Genomic DNA, 20,055 nt, shown 5'->3' on the forward strand with positions numbered 1-20,055 from the left:
TGGTCTGCTGCTTGTAGGATGGCATTAGTGAAAGCACGCTGGTGTTGATCCGAGGTTTGATTTTGGAGGTTAGTAGAAGACAGGTTCTCCGTGTTCCTAATTATGGCTTCTTGAAAGTTGTTCCAGTTGGCCTTGTCAATGACATACCTGTTGAGTTTTTTAGCTGATTGTTGGAGCCTGGTGGAGCAATCTGTGCATCATAAAGGCGATAGCCCCGTGGTCTGAGGAGGTCCAGTTTTCTTGCACCATCCAATCGTTTAGGTGCCCAGCAAGGGATCTGATGGCCATTGTTGCATCCAGAGCCTCCCAGATACTGGAACTAAATGTGGGAAGATTGTTTTGTCGGTTTAGAACAACAAATCTGCTGTTAGCCAAGAATTCCTCCACATATTGGCCATTCCTGGTTCCTCAACGTTCAGGAGTCTCACTATGCCACAGTGGCGAACAGCAGTGTAGGTCCACAGATACGAGGATCCTGGAATTCACAAGTTCTGTTTGTACTTGATTTAGGTATTGGATGGCTGGTTGGATGTCTGCTCCTGGGCAGCAGTACATAGAGATGATATACAGCTCTCCCAGTGGAGCAACAATGTGAGTGCAGGCCGCCCACTCCAAGCACAGGTGTGTTATTCTTGTCACAGTTATGTTGGGATTCCTGATACCTGCACAGATGTGGGGCTCCTGCAGCAGGAGGATGTCCAGGTTCTCTTCTTCAGCCTTTTTTTCTAATTTGACCAGCTACAGCAATTGTCAACTGTGCATTCACAGTTGAGGAATTTGATACAGCTGTTATTGTACCTTTTAGGGAGAGTTCCCATAATTTATTCTTATTTGCTGTGCACTTCTTGTTTTACTTATACCAGGCATTTGTTGTCTCGAACAGAGTGCATGTGGGGAAGCTTCTGCCACTTGCAGTTTGCGCAGGCTGGTTCTTTTCCTTTGTTTGGGCAGTTTGCATAGTTGTGCCCCTTCTCGGCACAGTGTCCACGTGTTGGTTCCTGTTGGGCGCACAATTTGTGGCCAAATCGGCAACACCGGAAGCATTTTGGCATCGCGATGTGTCCCCTAAAGCGGTGGGAGCTCCAGCATATGTAGATCCTTTCTCGTTTTGTGATGACTCTCCGTGCTTCAGGGATCAATCTGGCCACCCAGTTGTCTCGAACAGAGTGCATTTGTTGTCTCAAACAGAGTGTATGTGGGGAAGCTTCTGCCACTTGCAGTTTGCTCAGGCTGGTTCTTTTCCTTTATTCGGGCAGTTTGCATAGTTGTGCCCCTTCTCGGCACAGTGTCCACATATTGGTTCCTGTTGGGCGCACGTGTGGGTGGTGTGGCCAAATCGGCAACACCGGAAGCATTTTGGCATCGCAATGTGTCCCCTAAAGCGGTGGGAGCTCCAGCATATGTAGATCCTTTCTCATTTTGGGATGACTCTCCATGCTTCAGGGGGTCAATCTGGCCACCCAGTTGGTTGATTTGCCACCCCTGATCCTTGTTTGATGTTTGGGCACTACTAAACTTTTGTAGTCTCTGTTGGGGAAGTCTTGTTGCAGATTTCGCATGTATATTTCTTTACAGATTGTCTCTGGAGTCAGATCCGGGTCTACACCAAATATGATGACTGAGGAGGCTTTTTCTTTAGGAGGTTCAGCAATTAGTCTGAGTGTAGGGATCTTGGTGTTGTTGATAATCAAGTTAGCATCTTTATTTTCCATTTCAATTATCACCCCAGTGTTTCTAGTCCGTATGGATCTGATTCTGGCTGTTTTAAATTCCTGCATTAAGGAGTCAATAAACTTTTTTTTTTTTTTTACTTCTTCACTTGTTTTGCACGTATCTGAGTTGGTTGGTTTGAGTAGCACGAGATGTGGAAGTGGGGAGCAGCGTCTTCCTAGGTACTGATTTTATGGTTTTAGCGGTCGTGGTGTCGGCCTCAGTGGTTCAGAATATGTCAGAGCGCACTGTGGCATTTGACTTGTCCCGCATTCAATATAAGCATGGAGTTGAATGGTGGCTCGCTCGCTTTCAAGGTACTGGTCATGTAATATTGTTTCCATCTTGTGGAAAATTGTCACAATTTGGGATCTAAGTCCGGAGTTCTCGTAAACAGTTCCCTCTGGTAGGACAGGGTCGAGGGGTGAGTCCTACTGTTTGTCCTCATTGGTGTGCTTTTGCAGCGAAGTAACTTCTCGTTGATACCCTGTTCTCTGTCTTTATAAGAAGTAATGAGATCTTCCACAAGCTGCCTGTAGTTTCTGGCTTTTAACATTTCCAAAAAAAACCAGTCGAAACATTTCAAAGGCTTACCATGCTGATTTCTCACTATCACTACGGTCACGTTCGAACTGTTCATCTTTGAAAAGCTGGCTTATTTCTGGACCAATGAAAACATCTGCCTTAATCCTCTCTGTACTAAGTCTTGGTAATTTCCCTTGCAAGTATGTGAATGAAGTACCATTCATTTCAAAAGCCTTTATGAAATTTTTCACGATCCCCACTTTGATGTGGAGTGGTGGAAACAGAACTTTATTTGGATCTACCAGAGGTTCAAATGCTACATTCTTCATTCCAGGTGTTAATGATTTTCTTTGAAGCCAACTCCTCTTCTCATAGTGCATATCCTTGGCAAAACAATCCCACTCACATATAAAGCAACAATACGTGTAACCTTTTGTAGTCATAATAAAATGGCGATTACCTTTAAATCACCACATATCTGGCACTCATATTTCTGACAGTTATACTTAAGAATATGTTCTCTATGTTTGCATTTTTCTTTTTTGTGGACAGCATACACAAGCAGTATTGAAGGCAGCATATTTCCATTGTGTAATAACACAGTCTTAAGGTTAACCTTAGAAGCATCTATAAATAGCTGCCATTCTTCAGGAACATGCCTCATGTTCATTGCTGCCATAAGACCATCAACATTCTTACAAACAGCGAGTTCACCTTCTGTTTGATTGAATTTATCATAGTCTTTATTTCGAGTAAAAATTTTGTCACTTTCACAGACTGATCTAGAAGATTACACTGTTGCAGCCTTGAGGCCAAAAGCTCTGCCTTCTTCTTCGGCAATTCGAGATTGTTGATGAGAGCATTAAGCTCATTTTCTGTGATCTTATGTGGTTCAGAAGGATAAAGGTTTGGACAAAATTGTTAATCCCTTGACGTAGATAGCTGCTGTACTTTGTGTACATCAAGTTGATTTTTATCAGTGTCTTCATCGTCAGCATGTACAGAAAAATGGTCAGGTGGTTCAGGAACAGGTAGTACTTCACCATGAGGCACGGGGCGAATTGCAGACAGTATATTTGGGTACGTCATTGTCCACTTTTTCTTCGTTGTCATCCCTTTTCTAATAAAAGGGATCATACAGAACTAACAGTCTGTGGCACAATTTGTTGGCTCCCTCCATTTTATGGACACTGCAAAAGGCATAAAACGTTCCTTCTGATTCACCCAACCACTGAGTTTTGATGAACACGTAGTGCAGCATATGTATGGAGCCCAGTTCTTGCCCTAGTCATCTACTTTACACCCAAACTTTACTGGCCTTTTTTATGGCTCAAGTTAAGGGACGCTTTCTTGAGGCTAACGTGACTTCTCTACAAACATAACAGAAGTCATCTGGACTATTCACAAAATTACGGGACAAACTGATCTTACATGACACAAATACTGTGCAAAAATAGGAATCTCACAGAGAACAACCATTAACTGAAAACAAATCAGCCAGTACCCAGCCATATTTGAGGATCACTGCAACATAGTTGAAGATGCATTTGAGACGACAACTTAACAAGTGATGCGATGAAAGGCAACAGTTGCTGATCATGTGATAAGAGCATGGTAGTACTAAAACTGCAGTGTTTCCGTGCATTTTGCTGACAGCTGTAGTTGATAATGTAGAGTAACTCACTAATATGAGACCCCAACTGTAATTTGAAAACAAGAGCCAATCAACATATTTTAATGTGATTTTCGTGTTCAGCGAATAAAATTAGTCAAGATTAGGTATTTTCAAGTTTAGTCAAGACAAAATTAGTCAAGATTAGGTAAATTGTTAAGAAAATGAAAAATTTTCTTAACAATTTACGTGTTGGCCAGCATTACCACTCTGTCTTCTCTCCCTCAACCATCCCTTTATCCATAGCAGTAACTTACCTTTAATGCCATACTGCTGCAATTTGTACAGCAGTCTTTTATGAGAAACAGTATCAAAAGCTTTCCTGAAATCCAAGTATATGATATGAAAATTATTTTTTTGCATCCAGTTCCTTCTGTACAAATCGGTCATATTTCCCCTTAATAAACTCACGCATGCATGTTAAAGAAGTAATTCAGGATCTAGATGATCCTGAATTACTTCTTTAACCAGTGACTCCTTTATTTTCCCTAAAAAAAGAAGTTAAATTAACTGGTCTGAAATTACTCGTGTCACCCTTTGATTCCTCCATTGTGAATTGGTGATACATTTGCACATCTTTGGTTTGCAAGGACCTCTCCTGAATCCAAGGATGCACTAATTTATGGCTAAGGGTTTGATAACTTCTTTCACTGCCTCACTTACTATAACTGGATATATCCCATTCTCTCCAGGTGCCTTTATTATGTTTAACTTCAATAATCCATCCCAGGTACCCACATCTGGTGAGTGTGGGTTTGGTGCACTGAGGGTCCTGAGCTGGATATCATCATTCTTCTCTTTCTTGATGATTCCCCTCTCTCTCTCTCTCTCTCTCTCTCTCTAAGAAATGTTTTTTTCGCTGGTGCAGCAAAATCCTCAGGCTTCCTTGCACCATATGGCTATAATAAATAATAAAAATTTCTCTTCCACTTTGCTCTCATTTATTACAAAATCATTTTGCTCCCTGTTAGTGTGATAAAAACTTCTGGTCCACACTTCCCTAAAGAATTCTTCATTTGTGAATGTAGATGCAAAATACTCATTCAGTTCATCAGCAACTTGAGCAGGATCATTAACAATCGAATCAACTGATATCAAGTGAACCAATCTGATTCATCCCCTTCCTTTTAGAGCTTGCATAAGTAAAGAAGTCTTTTCATCCTTTGCCAAAGATTTCTTGTAACCTGCCTCTGCTTGCCTAACCTCCTTTGTGACTTGAATACAGACTAGCTAATAACTACCATAGCCTTCTAAAGTCACCTGATAATTCATATGCATCCTATGCATTTTTCTTCTCTGCCATGAGTCTCATCAGTTCATCTGATATCCACCTAGGCCTAAACCTTGAACCATATTTCTTAGTTGGTATGAAAAGCTTAATAGCTTTCACGATTAATTCTTTGAATGCTTCCCATTTAGAATTGGCTGATGGCAACATCATCAGTTGGTCCCACTGTATAGAATTTAAAAACTGTCTGAGACCACTGTAGCACTCATCTTCATGAAAGCAAAAACACTTCCCTTTACCCTTGATCATAGTTACATCTTTAAGTAAATCCCAAATCAATACACTGTGATCACTGTCTCCTAGTCATTCCTTTTCCTTTACCTGTGGAGTAACTTGACCTTCGTGCATTAGATTCTTAATGCATGAATAATCACTGCTAATAATCAATCAAGGATATTACTCCCACTGGTTGCCTATCTAGCATGCTCCTTTAAAAAACAGTCATCCAATAAATCCACAAAAAAAAAAAAAGGCTTGCTAGTGTGCAAGTGACTAACTTACAAGTTCCAGTCAATACCTGGAAATTAAAAATCTGGCTCATTCTATTTCTCTGTATAGTTGTTCATTGTACTCATCAAAAGCATTAGGCCTATAACACACTCCTACTCTCATTTTTGCTTTCTCAGCTTATGTCACATCAAACTGACTCAACATTGCACTGGCCACCCATGTCAATTGAACACATTGCCTTAGATTTTGTGTGTTTCTTAAATAAGAGTATAAACTCCTTAGCATTAGCATTAGTAGAGGCATTTGATGCAAGAAAGCAAGCTTATGCAGCATCAGCCAAAAAAAAAAAAAAAGTAACATAAATAAATAAAAATAACCACTTCCACTTCACCCCTCTGTTCGTTCGAAATACCTGTCCAGCTGAGCCTTAAACTTATTTAGGCTATCAACTTCCACGACAAGGGATGGAAGTCTGTTCCACCCACCAACCACCCGCTGGCTAAAGGCAAATTTCCGCACATCTATCCTACATCTGTCTTTCCTCAATTTGAATTTATGCCCTCTCAAGTGATTATTCTGAGCAAGAGGAAGAATCCCATCAGCATTGAGCATGCTCAAACCATTCAAGGCTTTGTACACCTCTATCAGATCAACTCGCTGGTGCCTAGTTTCCAGACACTGTATTTCGCAAAACTTAAGCCTTTCTTCGTAAGAGCACCCCTTTGTCCCATTCACCAATCTAGTTGCCCTTCTCTGTACTCGTTCCAGCAGCTCTACATCCTTCTTGAAATGAGGCCTCCACGCCTGTATACAGTACTCTAGGTGTGGCCTGACCATTGCCTTATACAAGGGAATAATCACCTCCTTATCCCTGCTAGAAAAATTCCTATATATCATTGACAATACACCATGAGCTACTCTTGCAGCCCGTCTGCACTGCTCAGAGAACTTCATATCTGCCTGCACAACCACCCCCCAGGTCCCTTTCATTCTCTACCACTGTCAGTGTAGTACCACAGAGTTGATACGTTGCTCTGGGGTTGCTGTTTCCCATATGTAGTACTTTACATTTGTCAATGTTAAACTTCATTTGCCACCTCGAAGCCCATCTGCTCAACCTTTCCAAATCCTGTTGCAGCAGCATAGTGTCCTTGACAACCTTGCCAACCTTCGTATCGTCTGCAAACTTGGACATTAAGCCTGATATACCATCATCAATATCATTTATAAATACAGAAAACAATAAAGGACCCAATACTGAACCCTGAGGGACTCCACTAATAACATTAGTCCATGATGAGCAGTGTCCATTGATTACCACTCTCTGTCTTCTCCCCCTCAACCACCCCTTTATCCATAGCAGCAATTTGCCTCCAATGCCACACTGCTCCAATTTGTGCAGCAGTCTTCCATGTGCAACAGTATCAAAAGCCTTTCTAAGATCCAAGTATATAATATCAAAGTTATTCCCTGCATCCAGTTCTTTTGTGACTGCATCATAGTATCCAATCAAATTGGTCAGGCAAGACTTACCCTTAACAAAACCATGCTGTGTCCTAGCTATAACTGAAGTCTTGTCTAGATGATCCTGCAGTGCTTCTTTCACCAGTGCCTCCATTAATTTTCCGGGAACAGAAGTTAAACTCACAGGTCTATAATTACTTGTGTCAGCCTTTGATCCCCCCTTTGTGAATTGGGGTCACATTTGCACATCTCCAGTCCATGGGTACCTCCCCTGAGTCCAAGGAAGCTCTCATAATTATGGCTAAGTACTTCCTTTGCTGCCTCCTTTAATATAACTGGATAGATCCCATCCACCCCAGGTGCCTTTCTTGTGTTTATCTTCAACAATTTCTCCTCCACTTTGCTCTCAGTTATTACAAGATTCTCTAGCTTACTGCTAGAGTTGAATACACCTCTGGCATTCCCCTCGCTGAATAACTCCTCATGTATGAATGTTGATGCAAAATATTCATTTAGTTTGTTAGCTACCTGAGCAGGGTCATCAACAGTTGACCCATCGATCTCAAGTGGACCAATCTGATTCATCCCCTTCCTTCTAGAGTTTACATAAGTAAAGAACTCTTTGCTGTTTTTCTTCGCATCCCTTGCCAAGGATCTCTCGTAATCTGCCTTCGCCTGCCTAACCTCCTTTGTAACTTGGTTACAGATCAACTTGTATCTATCATAGGCGTCTGTGTCACGTGTTAATTTGTATGTATCCCATGCATTTTTCTTCTCTGCCATATGCCTCATTAGTTCATCTGACAACCATTTAGGCCTAAACCTTGAACAATATTTCTTAGTTGGTATGTAAAGCCTAGTAGCTTCCACGATAAGTTCTTTGAATGCTTCCCATTTTGAATTTGCTGTTGGCAATATCATCAGTTGATCCCACTGTATAGAATTTAAATACTGTCTCAGTCCATTGTAGTCGCCTTTACGAAAGCAATACCCCCTCCCTTACTCCTTCCCCCACTTCCTGTCTGTCCTTTCCGGACATGGCAGTATAAACTCCAAGTTGTACTCTCTCTTGGACTAACAGATTCACCTCTCTGCCTCTGCGGATCAAGACAGTCAGTCTTCCAATGCAAAGAGGACCTAAGACCTAAGAGCTCAACTACAAATAATCACTGAAGTATATGAACAAGAAAATGTCAAAAATCTCATCTCGACTCCTCAAAAGGTTCATCTCATTCGCTGATTTTGCGGACAGCCTCTTCAAACACAGGAGAAGAATCCTTACTACTCTAAACAGAACCCAGATGCAGATGGACACTGAATTGGATGCTCACTAACAATGACAAAGACCACAGCATGACATCAAGCCGAAGAATCCTGATAGGAACCAAAGGGTTCCACTGTTTGAACTCTACTTTTCTCAAGGAATGCCTCTCTTCCATCCCCTACTGCTTAAAACTTTACTCCTCCGCTCCCTGCAACCTGACTTCTCCCACTGACATACAATCTTCCTTTCATTTTCACCTTTTTTTTTTTTTTTTTTTTTTTGACCCGGGGGTAGGCTCCTCTCTGGAGGAATCTCTTCCTGAGCATACTGTCAGTGCAATGTGAACCCACGTGGCGAAGGATCGGAGGCAGGGGGCAGTGAACAAATTCATTCCATGCCCCATACCTGCGAAGATGCCAGGAGCTGGCAAACACTCAACAGAACAAATACACACCCTATACATCTTAGCACACTGCCGGCATTGGCAAATCTTATACAGATGCTACAGTGGCTAATGAAGGAAACAAACACATTTTGTTCTTTCTGTACACATGGTCCTCCCCAAATGAAATTCTTCATCCCTTATATCTGGATTCCGCTAGGGGAACGAATGTGAACGGTTGTATGTACCTGTGCTCCGTATTATTTTTTTAGTTTTGTTTATTAAGGAAGCAGTATTTAGTTACCTTTTAGTGCTACTACTTCAAGAAGGACTCGTGCAAATGGCAGATGCGACCATTTCGTTTTAAGAATGGACAAAAGATAAGTACTGTTTAAATTTCTGCATGCTCGTTGCTGTAATTGCTTTACCAGCATGTTCAGCCATTGTTCATTTGTTGCGACAGAACAAGCTGTGTGACCTTGACTGGACGTCCAGTCTGCTAAAGCGTTCGAACCTTCAGTTAGCCTTTTGCTTGACATACACACTATAAACAAATGAGGTTGACAGATTTCCTTGTCTAATCCCGTACTGTGTGATCATTACACCAAACTGCCACCTTTACTGTACCGTTACATAGTTTTTTTTTCTCAGGACAAGCACATCCGAGTTTAATATTGAATTTGTATTGGATAACATGGAATAGGGAATCAGTTTGTTATTTGTTATTTGGTTTTTAGGAGCATTAGCAACTAAGGCCATATTGCTCTGGGAATGTGCGGTGGTCATTCCCTGACCTTTCCGCATCCTCCGTATTTGGTGGTGACGGGCTCGAACCCCGGTCTAATCAAGAAGCGTGTGCTACGCACTACTGCTCCTTCCCACCTGGCTACGGAGGCGGCAAGGAATCAGTATGGATGGAAATAATACTGGTGTCAGTAAACTTACAGATATGTCTGAGGGAGGAAACGACAGCACCCCCTTATTGCTTCCCAAAATGCCACAATCATCTCCTGAGAAAGATATTGCTGGTGGTTTATCTACTGATCAAAAAGCTGGGACAACCGCAAATTCTGAAGATTACAAAACTACTGAAGAATTAAATATTACTCAGGACGCATCTTCAGTCTATGAGATAATTTCAAAAATGCGTAAAGATATGAGGAGCTTAGTTTTGGGAGAGACTAACAAAGTAACTAAAAAGGCAGGAGATGCTATTATGGACAAATGGTCCAAACTTGAGAAAGTAACAACAGCCCTCCTGATAGAAAATGAAGTATTGAAGGCCACTAATCATGAAATAAATATGCGAGCTAATCTTCTAGACAAAATAATACAAACCTTTTCTCCAATGACTCCAAATAAAACAAATTATGTACAAGAGCCAGAATTTCAGGCCCCTGCTGATAGGAAAGTGCAAAATGAGGACCTCCTGCTACAGAGATCCCCTTCTGTTAGATCTTATGCTGATGCAGCCCAAAATAGACCCACACTGAAGGAACAAACAGCTAAACCTAGTGAGAATGTAATAGTACTTAGAGCGTTGGAGAACAGCAATTTTAAAACCAGTGCTGATGTAAAAACCTTGGTAACCAACACTTTGAAGACAGAATTTAAAACAGTCAAAATAAAATCAATCAAATTAGCACGCAATAAAAGCGAAATTTTGGAAACAGCCTCTAAGTCGGACTTAAATAGTATCCCAACATCTGATTCCTTGTCCTCTGCAGGAATCTCTATGGGAGTTCCTAAAAAAAGTAACCCTTCCATAATTATCTACGACGTGCCCAAGGATCTAAGTAAGGAGGCCATATTAGAAGAACTGTATAATAAAAATCTAGCTGACTATGATTTTACAATGGAGGAGATTAAGAAAGAGACCTCGTTCAGATTCACAACTAAGTCAAGGTCCTTGTCATTGGTACACTGGGTAATCAGTTTCTCCCCAAAAATTTATAGCTGTATTTCATCAATAGACAGAATATTTCTTGCCTGTAGCTCACATAGGCATAGGCCATTTACAATAGTTACTAAGTGCTTTTTGTGCTTGGGATATGGGCACACAACACAATATTGTACCCATAACTCCCCATCCTGTGGACATTGCACCTGTAGTGGTCATGTGCATGCAGAATGCCTTCATAAGGATGAGCCTGCCTGCTGCATAAATTGCAAGAGCTGTAAAAGAGACTTTCAGCACTCCATCCGCAATCCTAACTGTCCTGAATATAAAAGAGCTCTAGAGATTGCACGATTAAGGACCGCTGACGAATGAGGCAATTCGTGACTACAAATGCCCAGAACTTTTGCGTATCATAGATCTTGTAAGACAACGGACTAACTATGGATACATTGTCTATTACCAGTTCTTCACCTGCAGATGAATCAGTCTCGGAACTTAGCCTGCTTCAACTAAATGCTCAGCGGTCACGATTGGTGGCCGATGAAGTCCGAAAGGTAACCGACGAAATTAAATATGATATTATAGCCTTACAAGAACCATACCATTTCCGCGGTAAAATAACTAGATACCCTATCTCTTTTAGGGTGATTCAGCCGGAACATGCTGAACCACGTACGGCCTTCGTCATAGTTAATTCTAAATTGGACGTAGTCAAGATAATTAGTCTTGCTAATCAACATGCTGTCTGCATAAGTGTGTCTACTCCTCATGGCTCTTACTTTCTAGTTTCACTATACTGCCCACCACCTTCCGACATTACACTTCATCTTGCCTACCTCGATCAAGTTATTTCTTTGGTAGGTACTGCCAAACTTATTATAATGTCAGATGTCAACGCCAAATCCAGTCTATGGCACTCCGATCATACTGATAATAAGGGTTCACTCATAGAAGACTTTCTCCTTTCACATGAGCTGACGGTTCTAAATAAACCCGGCTCACCTTATAACTTCAGTTCTCTAAATGGCGAATCAAATATAGACATCACTGCTACTTCTTACACCGTTTCTTCAAACATTAATGACTGGACAGTAAATACTAACATTTGCTCAAGTGACCATTGTGCGATCACCTTCTCCGTGACTTGCTCTGCACAATCATATAATCCTCCACTACAGGCCCTTAGAAGATTTTCTTTGCGACGCATCATGTGGAACCGGTTTAATGACTCAATCAACATTGATTTTCCAATTGAAACCATAAACTTCATCCATCACTTTACTGCTTCTGAATTAGCTTCCTATGGTAATGATGCTCTCAGCCACGCCTGTTATAAAGCAGCCAAAAAGAAAATTCAGTCCTCCATTCCCACTCCATGGTGGAACCGAGAACTTACTCTGCTTCGTCAGCAAGTGCATCGGGCTAGACGCACTTACCAACGACATCGCAGGAACTGGCCATCTCCCAACGTCGAAAGTCTTAAAACACAATATCAAGTTCTCAAATGACAATACGTCAAAACCATCACTATCTGTAAAATAAAATCTTGGCAGAACTTAGTTACTTCTACTGGCAATCGCGACCCATGGGGCCTTGTTTATCGCCTTACGAGGAACAAATCCTATTCCCCTACTGTTTATTGGTCGGTACCCGCAAACGGCACAAAACTCTCACTTGGAAGGACACCATCAACACTATCTTGGACAATCTGCTTCCTTCTGATCGCCCAGAGGATGACTTGACTACTCATCAACAAATAAGACAGCTAAATAATTCCTACACTACTACTTCTGAATCTCAGCCATTTACGCAGCTGGAGGTGGACACAGCTGTCCTAAAAATTAACAACTCTGGTTGTCCGGGCCTCAACCTTCATGAGGGCATCTTTATCAAACAATTCCACAAGCTACGTCCGACGGTTCTTCTGACTCTATTCAACAAATGTCTGAATGAAAGCATATTCCCTGTTATCTGGAAGACAGCTCTTCTTAAACTAATTCCTAAACCTTCAAACACCCAAAGTGGCAAGTCCTTCCATCCTATTGCTCTGTTATTGCATTTGGCCAAAACACTTAAAAGCTGATTGCTATAAGACTCACTTCACTGTTCACGAACACCTCTCTTGTATCAGACAATCAATATGGTTTCCGAACTGGACGAGGAACAGAAGAAGCTGTCGTTGAATTCCTTTCTCGAGTTAACTCTGCAAATTCTAAATACGTTCTTGCTATTTTTGTTGATTTTTCTGCGGCGCTTGATCTGTTATGGTGGTCTAGTTTGTTTGCTTGCTTACGTGCTGCCGATTGTCCTCTTCCTCTCTATAACCTTTTAAGAAGTTATTTTGAAAACCGTACAGTTTCTGTTATTTCTGGATCTAACTCCATCTCCCGCTTTGTCACTAGGGGCTGTCCCCAAGGTTCTGTTCTTGGACCACCTGTCTGGAACATCGTTCTTGACGAATGGCTCCTTAAAACTATTCCTTATACTTCCAAATTGGCCTATGCAGACGATCTCACCCTGCTGATCCAGGGCAATTCCCGTGCCTCCCTTGAAAGCACTGCCAACTTAATCATGTCAGATCTCTCTCAATGGTCCACCACAAATAAGTTATCCATATCCTCATTGAAAACTAAAATGATGCTGGTTAAGGGTTCGCTTAATATTTCACGGCCACCTGTTGTAAAACTTCAAAACAAATCACTTTCCATGGTTTCTTCTCTAAATTTTCTTGGTCTGATCATTGATAATAAACTTACATTTACTAAACACTTGGAAGATCTCTCAGAGAAAGTCAAAAAACTCTAAACAATCTTGGGGTCTTAATTCTCGTTCTCTACGGTTATATTACAAAGCTGTGTTTCTACCAATTTGTTCCTATGGCGCGGCCGCCTGGTTCTGGCATGTTAAGAAGGTTTCAGTACGGAATAAACTTCACAGCATTCAACGTAAAATGCTTTTAGCAATGTGCAGGGCCTGTAGGACTGTGTCTACTCCTGCTTTCCAAGTCCTTAGTGGCTGTCTGCCCCTCGATCTCTTTCTTATGTATCGAGGCCTGTGCTTCTACATTAGGCACGCTGTCCCTGTCACCTTTCTTGGCATTACCATCGATGTCACTGTGGATCCCAAGGCAGAGAAAAGACGCTGTTGGAATATTTTGATGCAGAGCTGGCAAGACAGATGGTCCACTACCTCTAAGGGTCTTGTTACTTTAAAGTTCATCCCTAACGTCACCTTTGCCACGTTAGAGTCCACTCAGAAATGGTTTCATCCTGATCTGTACACTCTACTTACTCTCTGGTCATGGCTCCCTTAATGCCAAACTTGCAACTTTCAACCTTGCTGAATCACCTCTCTGTTCTTGTGGTGACCCAGAAGACTGGGAACATATTTTATACCACTGCCATCAATACCAAGATCTTCAACATAACCTTCTCTCCACCAGTATCACTGTCCCCGGAAATGAGACAGACTTCCTGAGCACCACAGAAAACTTCCAGTCCCTGCAAGAATTTGCTCATCGTGCTTTTGATCACCGGAGACGTCTTCACACTCAACTAAGGAATACCTCCTAGACTTCCTAGTGGAGACCCCTGCTGGCACTGGCTTTTGGCCAGTGCGGGATCAGATATATATATATATATTTTTTTTTTTTCTCTTTATCTTCAATTTTATATTTTATTTATTTACTTTTATTTATTTATTTATTTATATATATATATTTTATTTTTTTTGTTCTTAATTTAATTTTATTTTTACTTTTTTTTTTTTTTTTTTTTCTCTTTTTCACTCTTAATTTGTATTTATTTATTTATTCATTTTTGCTGGTTCCCTGGGTTTGGACTGCCTGATGGACAGGATTTTATTATCTAGTTTTTATTATTTTCTTAGATATATATATATATATATATATATATTTTTTTTTTTTCCTATTATTTATTTATTTATTTATTTATTTTTTGCTCTGATATTAGGGCAGTAAGAGCTGGTAAACCAGGGAGGTCGCGATACATGCGTAGTTGTGGCCTACCTCCCCGTGGTGTAGACGGACACTGAGCAGGCTTTCCAGGTGATCGCCTGCCTGGTGACAAAACGGCCAGAAACAACTAAACACACACACACACACACACACACTGCACGAACATAATGTTGCATACATTTCTGGCCTTTTACAGTGCTTTCTGTAATCATCACAGTGTACAAAGGAGGAGATGAATTGACTTTCAGGTGCCGTCCTACATAAGATACTATACATGTCTACATCCCTTATATCTGTGTGATACCACGTCTCTGATAACCTAACAATGTTCGCATTTGATGTCTTGACCAGCACTTTAAATTCATCAGATTTATTTACTATTCTCCTAGCATTGGTATACATGCAAGTATACATGTACCTCTTCTTACTCTTAATTATTCTAACAAAGCCCTTGTATTTCCTTGTTCCAAGATGTTCCACAACAGGCCTTTAAATCCCCATTCCTTTGCTTTCCAGGCTGCTCATTCTAACTGAAGTCATGCAAGAATCACTTTCACCTCTGCCTGCAGCTACTATTAATCTATTAGTCTGTGTCTTCCTCCCTCTCAACCTACCTAACACTGCCTCAATAGCATCATCAAATATCCTTGCACCCATTCTGTTTAAGTTTATCCCATCCATGTAAAAACAATCTCATCTGTTAACAAGCACAAACCACATTGAGAAAAATTCTACCCTATGAGTCTTGCACTGTCTCTCTAGGGGTTGTTGTTGTTGTTATTTGGTTTTTAGGAGCATTAGCAACTAAGGCCATATTGCTCCGCTCTCTAGGGGCAAATTGATTGACGAGTCTCTCATCACATACTCCCTCCTATTGTGTCCGAGCAGAATTGTAGACACTTTCAAATATAACCCTAACTCGTGACCTGTACTTGTTAAGGAAGTCCACAGATGTTCTACTCTTAATGTCATTAGTGCCAAAGTATATCACATTTTGTGCCCTTAAAAAGACATCTGCTCTACAACATAATCAACTTTTGCCCCAGGCAAATATACCCTGGTCAATTTTTATATCAGAAGCGGAGGGTAGCAGGATAGATGTGTGGCTATTTTCTCCTAGCCTGGGAGTAACTAACTTTTGGAATAAGCTTCCAGCTGGAGTTGCAGAAATGGTTTGTTTGAATTAATTTCAGGAAAGGCTGGACAAATTATTAGAAAGGATTGCAAACACGATGGATTTTTTTTTTTTCTGATGCCATAAATATATTACAACTACAATCACATCTGATCATACAAGGTCATCATAAAGTCCTGCAATTTAAAATTTTCATAACTTCCCTTCTATACATGATAAGACCAATCTGTAAAAAACGTTAGAAATGTAATTTAGTGAAGTTTAGTATGTACTAAGAGTGACTCATTTATTTTATTATAGTTTAGCAAAAATTTTATTATCATTATATATTGTTTTTTGAAGAATTAGGCTTGACCAAATGGCTTCAATAGAAGAGAAAGTAAATTGGTGCTGTGATTGGCCGAGTCTATAACTGCAGTACAAAAAAGATTTAGAATCCATTACAACAAAGATACACCACACAGGAATTCCATAACTAACTGGATGAAAAAGCTTAAAGAAGCAGGTTCCGTCAATGATAAGCCACGATCTGGAAGGCCAAGCCAAGTGTAAGTGAGGAAAGTGCGGCATCTGTTATTGTTATTTGTTATTGTTATTTGGTTTTTAGGAGCATTAGCAACTAAGGCCATATTGCTCCAGGGATATGTGGTGGTCATTCCCTAACCTTTCCGCATCCTCCGTATTTGGGGGTCACGGGCTCGAACCCTGGTCTAATCAAGAAGCGTGTGCTACGCACTGCTGCTCCTACCCACCTGGCTATGGAGGCACCAGTGTGGCATCTGTAGAACAATCCTTTACTGCAAGTCCAAGGAAATCATTAAATTCCCAAAAATAAATGTATGTATAACTGTAATAAATTCTTTCACTTACCCTTTTTACAGATTGATTTTATCATGTATAGAATGGAAGTTATATAGTATGAACCAGAGCTGTAATGCTCAATACGTTCTCTGTTGATATCGATATTTGTAAAATAAGAGGAGTTTACCTCGATATAGTACGTAGAACACTCCCATATGATACTCTCCAGAAATTAAAACGAAAAAATTGAAAAACTTACATTAGAGTAACAATATAATTAAAAATCAATTTAACACAATTAAAAATAAGAAAATTAATTAAAAGCATTTAATGAAAAAAATTGCAAAACGATTTTCCTTCCTGGAGCTGACAACGACCGTATATCGTGATCACAGGAATGAAAATTCCTGTATTTTCATTCCTGTGATCATGACATACTGTCGAAAAGCGTTGTCAGCTCCAGGGAGGAAAATTGTTTTGCAATTTTTTTCGTTAAATGCTTTTAATTAATTTTCTTATTTTTAATTGTGTTAAATTGATTTTTAATTGTGTTTATTTGTGTTAAATTGATTTTTAATGTAAGTTTTTCAATTTTTTAATTTTAATTTCTGAAGATTATCATATGGAAGTGTTCTACATACTATATTGAGGTAAACTCCTCTTATTATTTTACAAAAAAGAATGGAAGTGATGAAAATTTGCTTAAGGACTTTATAATGACCCTGTTTTTAAATATTACTGTGGCAAATCAGTGAACGGTAATGATGTTTGTATAAAATATTAATTACAGTTAATTAAATATTGATATTATATTAATTATATATATATATATATCTCATTATATATATATAACATAATTAATACCAAAAATATAATCACCTTACTTTGTCAGTTGATTTCTTGAAACAAAGAAGTGACCGTCGTTCATCTTTATATTCTTTCTGAAGGAAATAGGAATATGAGAGACGAGGAGGCTGTCTCTTTCCAGTTTTCTCAACTTCATTTTCCTGATTGATAAAAAGTAAATTTCACAGTTTAAAAGTATTAACAGATTATTACTTCTAATAATAAATACAGTACTATAGCTATTGTTAAATTTTGTATGTGTGTGTGTGAGGGAGGGAGGGAGGGAGGGAGGGAAGATTAAATAGAGAGGGGGAAAGGAGAGAGAGAGCAATTCAAAGCATTCCAATTGTGATATGAAATATAATTTTGCAAAGAAAAACCATAATAAATTTATGCATAATACAGTCAGTCCTCGTATAGCACGATAGCTGTGTTCCTAGAAACTCTCATGCAAAGCAAAATCGTGCAATATAAATAACAGGCCCTATGGGAAAAATAGGGTTAGGTGCTGACCACCCAAGGTTTAACACACATTTGTAACCAAAACATTACCAAACACAATAAAATATGTATTTTATTACAACTATTCCGTAATAAAATATTGCTAATGCTTTTGCTTCTATCATAAGCAAACTTGTTCTTTGTTTGATCTTCTATCCAAACAGACGTTCCATCTCTTCCAATTCTTTGTGTCTTGATCTAATGGATTTTGTTACACTTTGAGTTGTTCCTGCTATGGAAGTTGTTTTCATTTTCTCTGCATTCTTTCTAATTCTCGGCATTGCCTCATTTACGCCTGTAGCACATGCAATATCACATGGTCTTTCATTTCGCTCAAAGTGTTTCACAATTTCATATTTTTTCTCTATCGACAGAGGCAGACTGGCCATAAGCCTTACCGGGGAAATCCCGGTGGGCCGGAGGCCGGTGTGATTTTGGCCATAAATGCTAGTATGAGGCCACTACAAATTTTCCCAGGTAAGGATTTTTGACCTAGTCCGCCTCTGTCTATCAATATTGCTTTTCTTTTTCTCTCTGAATCTGTAGCGTCTTCACCAGGACTTTTCCTTTTCACACCTTTTAAGTATTTTACTCATTTTCAGGGAATAAAGCACAATTATAAAATGAGGAGGCACGCTTGATATACATAAACAAAGCTGCACGTGTGTAGCAACTGAATAAACAACACCATAAAAGCAGAGACACACTATTAACACCTCACTAGCTCACATTTTACTAAAGCACATTTCTGGGAGTTACTACCACAAATCAATAAAAACAATTTCCAATTGCACTTCTGCTAGTGGAATCTGTTATAAACTGGTAGTAAACTCGATCTAATTGCATTTGTGATAATACCAATAGCTGAAATTGTGTGGGTTTTTAGGTTATTATGGTGAAATGTGTTTCCCCTTCACTGATATAAAAAACAAATACATTTTCAGAATCTTCTCTTCATTCTTATCATGTTGCCTTCAGTTCGGGTGATTCCACGTTTGACTGCTATTTCTTGTAAACACAAAGGCGAATCATGCATAAGCAAATTCGGTTCGCGTTACATACGATATCGTTCCCCTTTTTATAAATCGTGTATGATCGAATTCGTGTAATGTAAACACGTGTTATACGAGGACTGACTACTTCTAACATAAGAACAGAAGAGCATTTCTTCAATCATGGTATAATAGTATAATGGTACTTAGTATTAATATCAATAGTGCCAATGATACAAGCTTATACAGCATCAAACAAAAAAAATAAAAACTTCGTTTATCATCCCCTTTAATAATTTGTCTAATTCTTAATGTTTATTCAAATTACTCACTTACTTAACACCAGACTGTAGTTTGTTCCAAAACTCAATTACTGATTACTCTTGAACTGAAAGCAAATGTTTGCACATCTATCCAACTTTTTCAATTTATGTCCCCCTTTTGTGTGTTGTCTGAGAAAGAGTAAGGATTCCATCAACACATAGTTTGCACAATCCATTTAGAACCTTGAACACTTAGTAATGGAAAAAGACACATAAAAGCAAGCTTATACAGCAATATTAAAAAAATCCCATCCTACTTCACCCATAAATCCCCTACAGTAGTTTGTCTAGTTCTTCCTTGAGTTTATTCAAACTTTCCACTTCCAACAACAACAAATGAACTCTTGTTCCAGTAATCAGCTACCCTTGGACTGAAAGTAAACTTCTACACATATTTATTCTGTAACCATCCTTCCTCAATTTGAATTTATGTCTGCTCATAGGGATAGTTCAAGAGAAACAATCCCATCAGCACTGAGTTTGCTCCAACCATTCAAAATATTTCAATGCCTTAAATACCTCAATCAGATCACCTTGCAGGTGTCTTGTCTCCAGATGCTATAATTTGCAAAACTGAAGCCTTTCTTGGTAAAGAGCACCCCTTTATTCCCTCACCAATCTCATTACCCTTCTCTGTAACTATTCCAGGAGCTCTACATCCTTCTTAAAATGAAGCCTCCAGACCTGTATGAAGTACTCAAGATGAAGCTGACCATTCAGATGAAGCTGCCATTGCAGATGAACTCAACAGTTATTTTGCATCGATATTTACAAATGAAAAGCCTTTTGTGGCAATGGGAAATTGTGGGAGCGAAGTTAAAAAATA

The 20,055-nt window shown here is 39.5% G+C and overlaps 1 long non-coding RNA gene across 1 annotated transcript in view; it reads right to left on the reverse strand.

Moving 5' to 3' along the window:
- Nucleotides 1–17,442: 17,442 nt before the first annotated feature.
- The window catches only part of LOC150077585 (uncharacterized), a 46,113-nt gene continuing 43,500 nt past the window's right edge, over nucleotides 17,443–20,055 (reverse strand). Inside the window, exon 3 of the long non-coding RNA XR_016547673.1 lies at nucleotides 17,443–17,574. This is a non-coding gene — a long non-coding RNA (uncharacterized LOC150077585). The remainder of the gene's footprint in view (nucleotides 17,575–20,055) is intronic.

The sequence above is a fragment of the Mastigoproctus giganteus genome, chromosome 12, assembly GCF_048544385.1.
Source record: "Mastigoproctus giganteus isolate SK-2022 chromosome 12, ASM4854438v1, whole genome shotgun sequence".
Taxonomy (NCBI): domain Eukaryota; kingdom Metazoa; phylum Arthropoda; class Arachnida; order Uropygi; family Thelyphonidae; genus Mastigoproctus; species Mastigoproctus giganteus.